At 41.6% G+C, this 6,000-nt stretch overlaps 1 long non-coding RNA gene across 1 annotated transcript in view; it reads right to left on the minus strand.

Annotated features, from left to right (window-relative positions):
- LOC149462582 (uncharacterized) overlaps nt 1-1,230 on the minus strand; it is a 52,496-nt gene extending 51,266 nt beyond the window's left edge. The window contains exon 1 of the long non-coding RNA XR_016312635.1: nt 1,172-1,230. This is a non-coding gene — a long non-coding RNA (uncharacterized LOC149462582). The remainder of the gene's footprint in view (nt 1-1,171) is intronic.
- Between the last annotated feature and the right edge of the window lie 4,770 nt (nt 1,231-6,000).

The raw sequence follows: 6,000 nt of genomic DNA on the forward strand, positions 1-6,000 counted from the left end.
CAGCCAATAAATAAATAACTCTGTAAATGTGAACACTTTATGTGTTACAAATTGAAGTTCTGAATATATAACTGGCTATCAGGGCTTTAGAAATGATTTGTATGGCTATCCTAAAATGAGATATAAACCTGCAGTGATAGTCCTTAGTGATGGAAGTGAACATTTTGTTTTAAGAAGCCTCTACTGTAATAGTGTACTACTGATACTACTGTATGTACTATGCAATGTGTTTCCATTCCGCCAACCTCACCAAACCTTTAACCTCCCTGGCGGTATTGCCGAGTGTAGCTCGGGGTAAAGTTTCAGTACCATAAGCGGTAACCCCGAGCTACACTAGGGCTTACCATGCGGCGCTGCTCCGGGATCCCTCAATCACTTACCTTGTCCTGCGCTCCCACGATGTCCCTCCTGCAGTGTCCCCGGCAATGTAATCTGGCGGATGCCGGCATCTGTCATCTGTCTTCCGTCCCCTGCAAGCGTCGGGACGTACGGGGGAAGGAACGGTGGGAAATTTGAAAATGACAAAAAGTGACATTCACTAAAATCACATAGTATAACATTACTGTATCAAACCATTTCACATACATTTTGTCCCTAGTGCTTTGTCCTGTGCCCTGCCTGCATTTTTACTGTTCTTTCTGCCTGGAAACTGAGAAATGTCCATGGCGTCCAAAAAGTGTCCCTTTAGGTCAAAAGTGGTTTTAGACCAGCTAGAGAACAGCGATAGTAAATCAGAACCACTTGCAGAATTGAGTGATAATGATTCGTGGGGAAATTTGTCATCAGGCACTGAAAATGATTTTGCGACTTTGCTCAGTGATGTGCAAACTTGGCACTATTTTTCAAATTTCAGTGTTTTTGGTTTGATTATATTATTGAATTAAATTTATTATTATTATATTATTATTTTTTATGATTATTTATTAAATTATAATTTATGATTTTGTGTTTCAAATTTTAACATACCCGGGATGTTTACTAGACTCTTGTTTGGACAGATTTCAGTGAGTTATTCCTAAAAATTACAGGCCTACAATAAAAAAAAAAACATATTTCCATGCAAAAAAATGTACCACTTTGAGCACAGAAATATGGACATAATCATACCGCTAGGGAGGTTATTAGTTATAGTATTGTAGTATAGTAGTGAAAATCTGAATTCTGTGCTTACCTTCATTCTTTGAGCCGGGTGCTTTCTGCTTTCACAAAAAGCTGTTGATGATGTGCCTATTAGTTCTGTTCAGTTATTGAGACTCCTCATGTATCACAGGTATATATACCATCTGCACCTGGCAATCTCCTTGCTTACCACCAATAGTGATTTATATAGCTGGTTGGCATATCTCTCCTTTTTCAAAGGGTGATACTAATTGAAGCGGTGTGTAATAAATGGCACGGTCTGCAAAGTTCCTATTGTTTATAGGTGCTTTCTGAATAATGAGATGAAAGTACAATGTTATCAGTGCTACAACACACATATTGAAAGAAAACTAGCATGAAATGAGACATTTTTCATTGATCAAGCTGAACAAAACCAGGGGCAGGAGCCCATGACATGTAAAACTGCGTTTCTGATACATTCTGACAAAGGGCTTTGCTGCACTGTTGATCTCACATGACTAGTGTAGAAGAGATGTGCTAGTTCAGACCCCTACACAACTCTCTCTCTCGATATACCCCCTCTAATATACCAATAAAGAGGACCAAAACACTGCTGAAGTAAAATGGCCATCACGGCTTTTTATTAACAATTCAACTTCAATAACACAAAAACATTCCTTAAAACAGAAACATACAGAAGTTGTTGGTCTTCGAAGGCACCAAACAATCCCGATATCCCCCTGTGGAACCTTAAACACATTATTAATACTAGGCCTCCAGCCGCAACGCACTGGCTCGGAGACAAAAACACACCATCATGTGCATCAGTGCAGAACCTCCACCTTCCAGTTAAACCTCGGTTAACCAGAATGCACCCGGGCACACCATACCACCGATAGGTCCCAACCATTTGCTTTAGCTTACAATTATTTGCCTCCTCCAAAGACCAACAACCGCCTCCAAAGCCAGAACAAACCGGGAACTGAAAAAGCCAAACAAACCCCAAGGGAGGGTGGGAGGGAAGTTTCCTCTTCCGCTGCCACTCCTGCATTGGATTATCCGACCCCCCCACCACTCCCAAAGGTGTTGAAGACCTCACCCCACCCATCACCAATCAGGTAACCTAGACATTTTACTACCTTCCCACCCTTACTTAACCCTTTCCTGTCTTTCCTACCCTTCTTCACATAGTCATGTCTGCCCTCCGATATTTTTTCTCTTTCCTTTTTTCGCTATGGGCACCTCTTTCATAATACTGCATGAGTCACTGATACTGTCCTAATAGATTGTAGTGTTTTCACTAACTAACGTGAAATATTACTGTCTACATGTGTTATAGGAGAAGTGGCAGTTGTTGTACAATGCTAACACATTTTTTTTTCATTTGTTGGAGCCAGTGGTATAACGTTTATTTATAATGTCTCAGTAGACCTGGGGACAGTCAGGACACTTGAGATAAGCTTCCTCATCACTATGAGTTTAGTGGCACATATGCACACCACAACACACTGGGCTTGATTTAAGCTGTTCACCTTCCAAGGGACTTTTCTCTTAGCTTAGTTAAAGAGCTGAAGCTCAGCTGACTTTTATCGCCCAATCATGTTTTGTTTTGTTTTGTTTTTTTTGTTTCTTTTTCTAGCAAGTAGTTTTGTATTCCTTGCAAAGTCAATTTCCACCTTGTTCACGCTAAGGGAATTCAAGTTAAGGGAAAAGCCTATTTGCCTTCAGTAAATCAGTTACACTGAGTACAATTGTGTTGCCATCTGTTTTCAATGGTACTCCATCACACATAAATAGTACATATGAAACCTGCCCCCAGCACTATTAAAAGTGTGGCAAGAACATTTTGTGGCCTAGCTGGGGTCACAGTCAGCTCTTAGCACACACATTTCTTTCAATAAACATGTAGTTGAGAACAAAATCAACCGTTATTCTTTCATCTGCCCCATGAGAAGAGTGCTGCTGGTGATATAGGTACCTGGGAACCTAATGGGGTTGGGTAAGCTTGTTTGATTAACCGTGGCTCTTCCTGTCCCTTAGCCCAGCCTTCACCACTGTAATTACCAGTGGCTCTAGAGCACGGATGTCAAACTGGCGGCCCTCCAGTTACCAAACTACAGGTCCCATGAGGCATTGCAAGATTGACAGTTACAATCATGACGCCCAAAGTCAGAGGCATGATGGGACTTGTAGTTTCGCAACAGCTGGAGGGCCTCCAGTTTGACACCCCTGCTCTAGAGCGTCTTCTGCAGCCTATGTCTCCAGCTCTCCAAGCTGAAAAGGGGAACAAGCAATCACATGACCATAGATAAAAGCCCTTAGGAAAAAAAAAAGGTAATTAGCCTGGATTTTATTGGTGAACATGTGAGTGAAATCCTTAGTGATGGTGCCAGGTGTGTTTTCATTTGTTTGACTGGCTTTGCATTTACAAATACTAAGAGTTACTTGTAAATGATACTCATTTAACCACGACCTCCGGAAGGTTTTACCCCCTTTTTGCTATTCAGCACTGTGCTACTTTAACAAGCAATTGCTCAGCTATGCAACATTGCACCCAAATAAAATTTATATAATTTCTTTCACACAAATGGAGCTTTCTTTTGGTGGTATTTAATCACCACTGGGTGAAAAAAAAGACCGCAAATTTGAAAAAAACTAAATCCCAACGTTTTCTACTTTTTGGTATAAAACATAGCCTATCAAATCAAATTTCTTTATAAATGTAGGCCAAAATGTATTCTACTACATGTCTTTGGTGAAAAAGATCCCAAATAAGTGTATATTAATTGGCTTGTGTGAAAAATAAAACCTCAAAAAACGATGATATATATACTGCAATTAACCTCCTTGGCGGTATTCCCGAGTGTAGCTCGGGGTAACATTTCAGTACCAAAAGCGGTAACCCCGAGCTACACTCGGGAATACCCTGCGGCACTGCTCCGGCAAGTGTTCTTCACTTACCTTACCCTGCGCTCCCGCGATGTGTCCCCTGCAGCGTCCCCGGCCATCTCCTTCGGCCGATGCCGGCATCCGGCTTCTGTGTCCTGTCCCTGTGACGTCGGGACGTACGGGCGCCGCCACCGCCGGCGGCGGGAAATTTAAAAATTTTAAAAAATGTCATTTTTTTTTTTTTACATTTTACATAGTAAAACATTGCTGTCTCAACCAATTTCACATACATTTTGTCCCTAGTGCTTTGTCCTGCGCCCTGCCTGCATTTTGTCTGTTCTTTCTGCCTGGAAACTGAGAAATGTCCACAGCGTCCAAAAAGTGTCCCTTTAGGTCAAAAGCGGTTTAGATCAGCTAGAGAACAGCGATAGTAAATCAGAACCACTTGCAGAATTGAGTGATAATGATTCGTGGGGGAAATTTGTCATCAGACACTGAAAACGATTTTGCGACTGAGCTCAGCAATGTGCGAACTTGGCGCTCTATTTCACATTTCAGTGTTTTTGGTTTGATTATATTATTGAATTAAATTTTTTATTATTTTTATGATTATTTATTAAATTATAATTTATGATTTTGTGTTTCAAATTTTATCATACCCGGGATGCTTACTAGACTCTTGTTCGGACAGATTTCAGTGAGTTTTTCCTAAAAATTACAGCCTACAATAAAAAAAATACATATTTCCATGCAAAAAAATGGTACCGCTTTCAGCACCAAAAATCTGAAATAATCATACCGCCAGGGAGGTTAATGCAACTATAGACGCCATACCAGTAATGTTGGGGCGGTGATCAGCGACTTATAGTGTGACTGTGATAATGTTGTGGGCAATCTGTTGCTGACACTGGCTGGCTCCAATTTGTTCCTGCTGGGAAAAAATTTCTTCCTGATCCTCCAAGAGGCAATCGGATATTCCCTGGAACAACTTTACCTATAAATGTTAGTATCCAGTTATATTCTGTGTATCTAAGAAAGAATCCAGGCGTTTTTTTAAGTAATCCACTGAGCTGGCCAGAAACAACTCTTGAGGGAGTCTATTCCACATTTTCACAGCTCTCACTGTGAAGAAACCTTTCCGTGTTTGGAGATTAAATTTCTTTTCCACCAGACGTAAAGAGAGCTCCCTTGTCCTCTGTGATGACCTCAGAGTGAATAGCTCTACACATTTTCGCTTTTGCAGTACAGTTGATATACTTTAGGAAAGCTTACAACACCATATACCAATGGAAAATAAAGTCTATCAGATATTATCTGGTCACTGTGAAATCATCTCCATATAAACTATAGACTTTCCAAATGACCAGACAAACATATGGCAAAATGTGGACAGAGCCAAGCCTTTTGCCTTACTGCCTCCTGCCTGCCGTATTGACAAATGACAGACGGGCGGGAGCTCTCTTGTTCTGGGAGGATGTCATATGACGTCCTCCCAATGTAGGCTCCCGCAGGGGTGAGTGGTGCTGCGATTGCAGGTGCCCTGTGTCCCTAGGACATAGCGGATCACCAATCACGGTAAAGAGCTGATGACGTATGCTCTTTATTATGTGATCAGCTGTGTCCAATCACAACTGATCACATGAAAACAGGAAAAGTTGACTGTTATCAACAGTCCTTTCCTCACACTGACAGCACATGAGTAGAGGAGAGCCAATAAGAAGCAGTCTTCAAAGGAGACATCTACACTGATAAACAGAGCACTGATCATCAATGCCCTAATAATCCGTGCAGCTCCATCAGTGCTCATAAGTGCTACTTTTCAGTGCCCATAAGTGCTGCCTTTCAGTGCCCATCAGTGATGCCTCTCAGTGCCCATCAGTGATGCCTATCAGTTCCCATCAGTGAGGCCTGTCAGTGCCCATAAGTGCTGCTTATCAGTGCCTCCTCATCAGTGCAGTCTATTAGTACCCATCAGTGCCACCTATCAGTGCCTATCAGTGCCCCCAATTA

The sequence above is a fragment of the Staurois parvus genome, unplaced genomic scaffold, assembly GCF_062004578.1.
Source record: "Staurois parvus isolate SC_StPar_1 unplaced genomic scaffold, SC_StPar_1.0 ptg000172l, whole genome shotgun sequence".
In the NCBI taxonomy this organism is placed as follows: Eukaryota; Metazoa; Chordata; class Amphibia; order Anura; family Ranidae; genus Staurois; species Staurois parvus.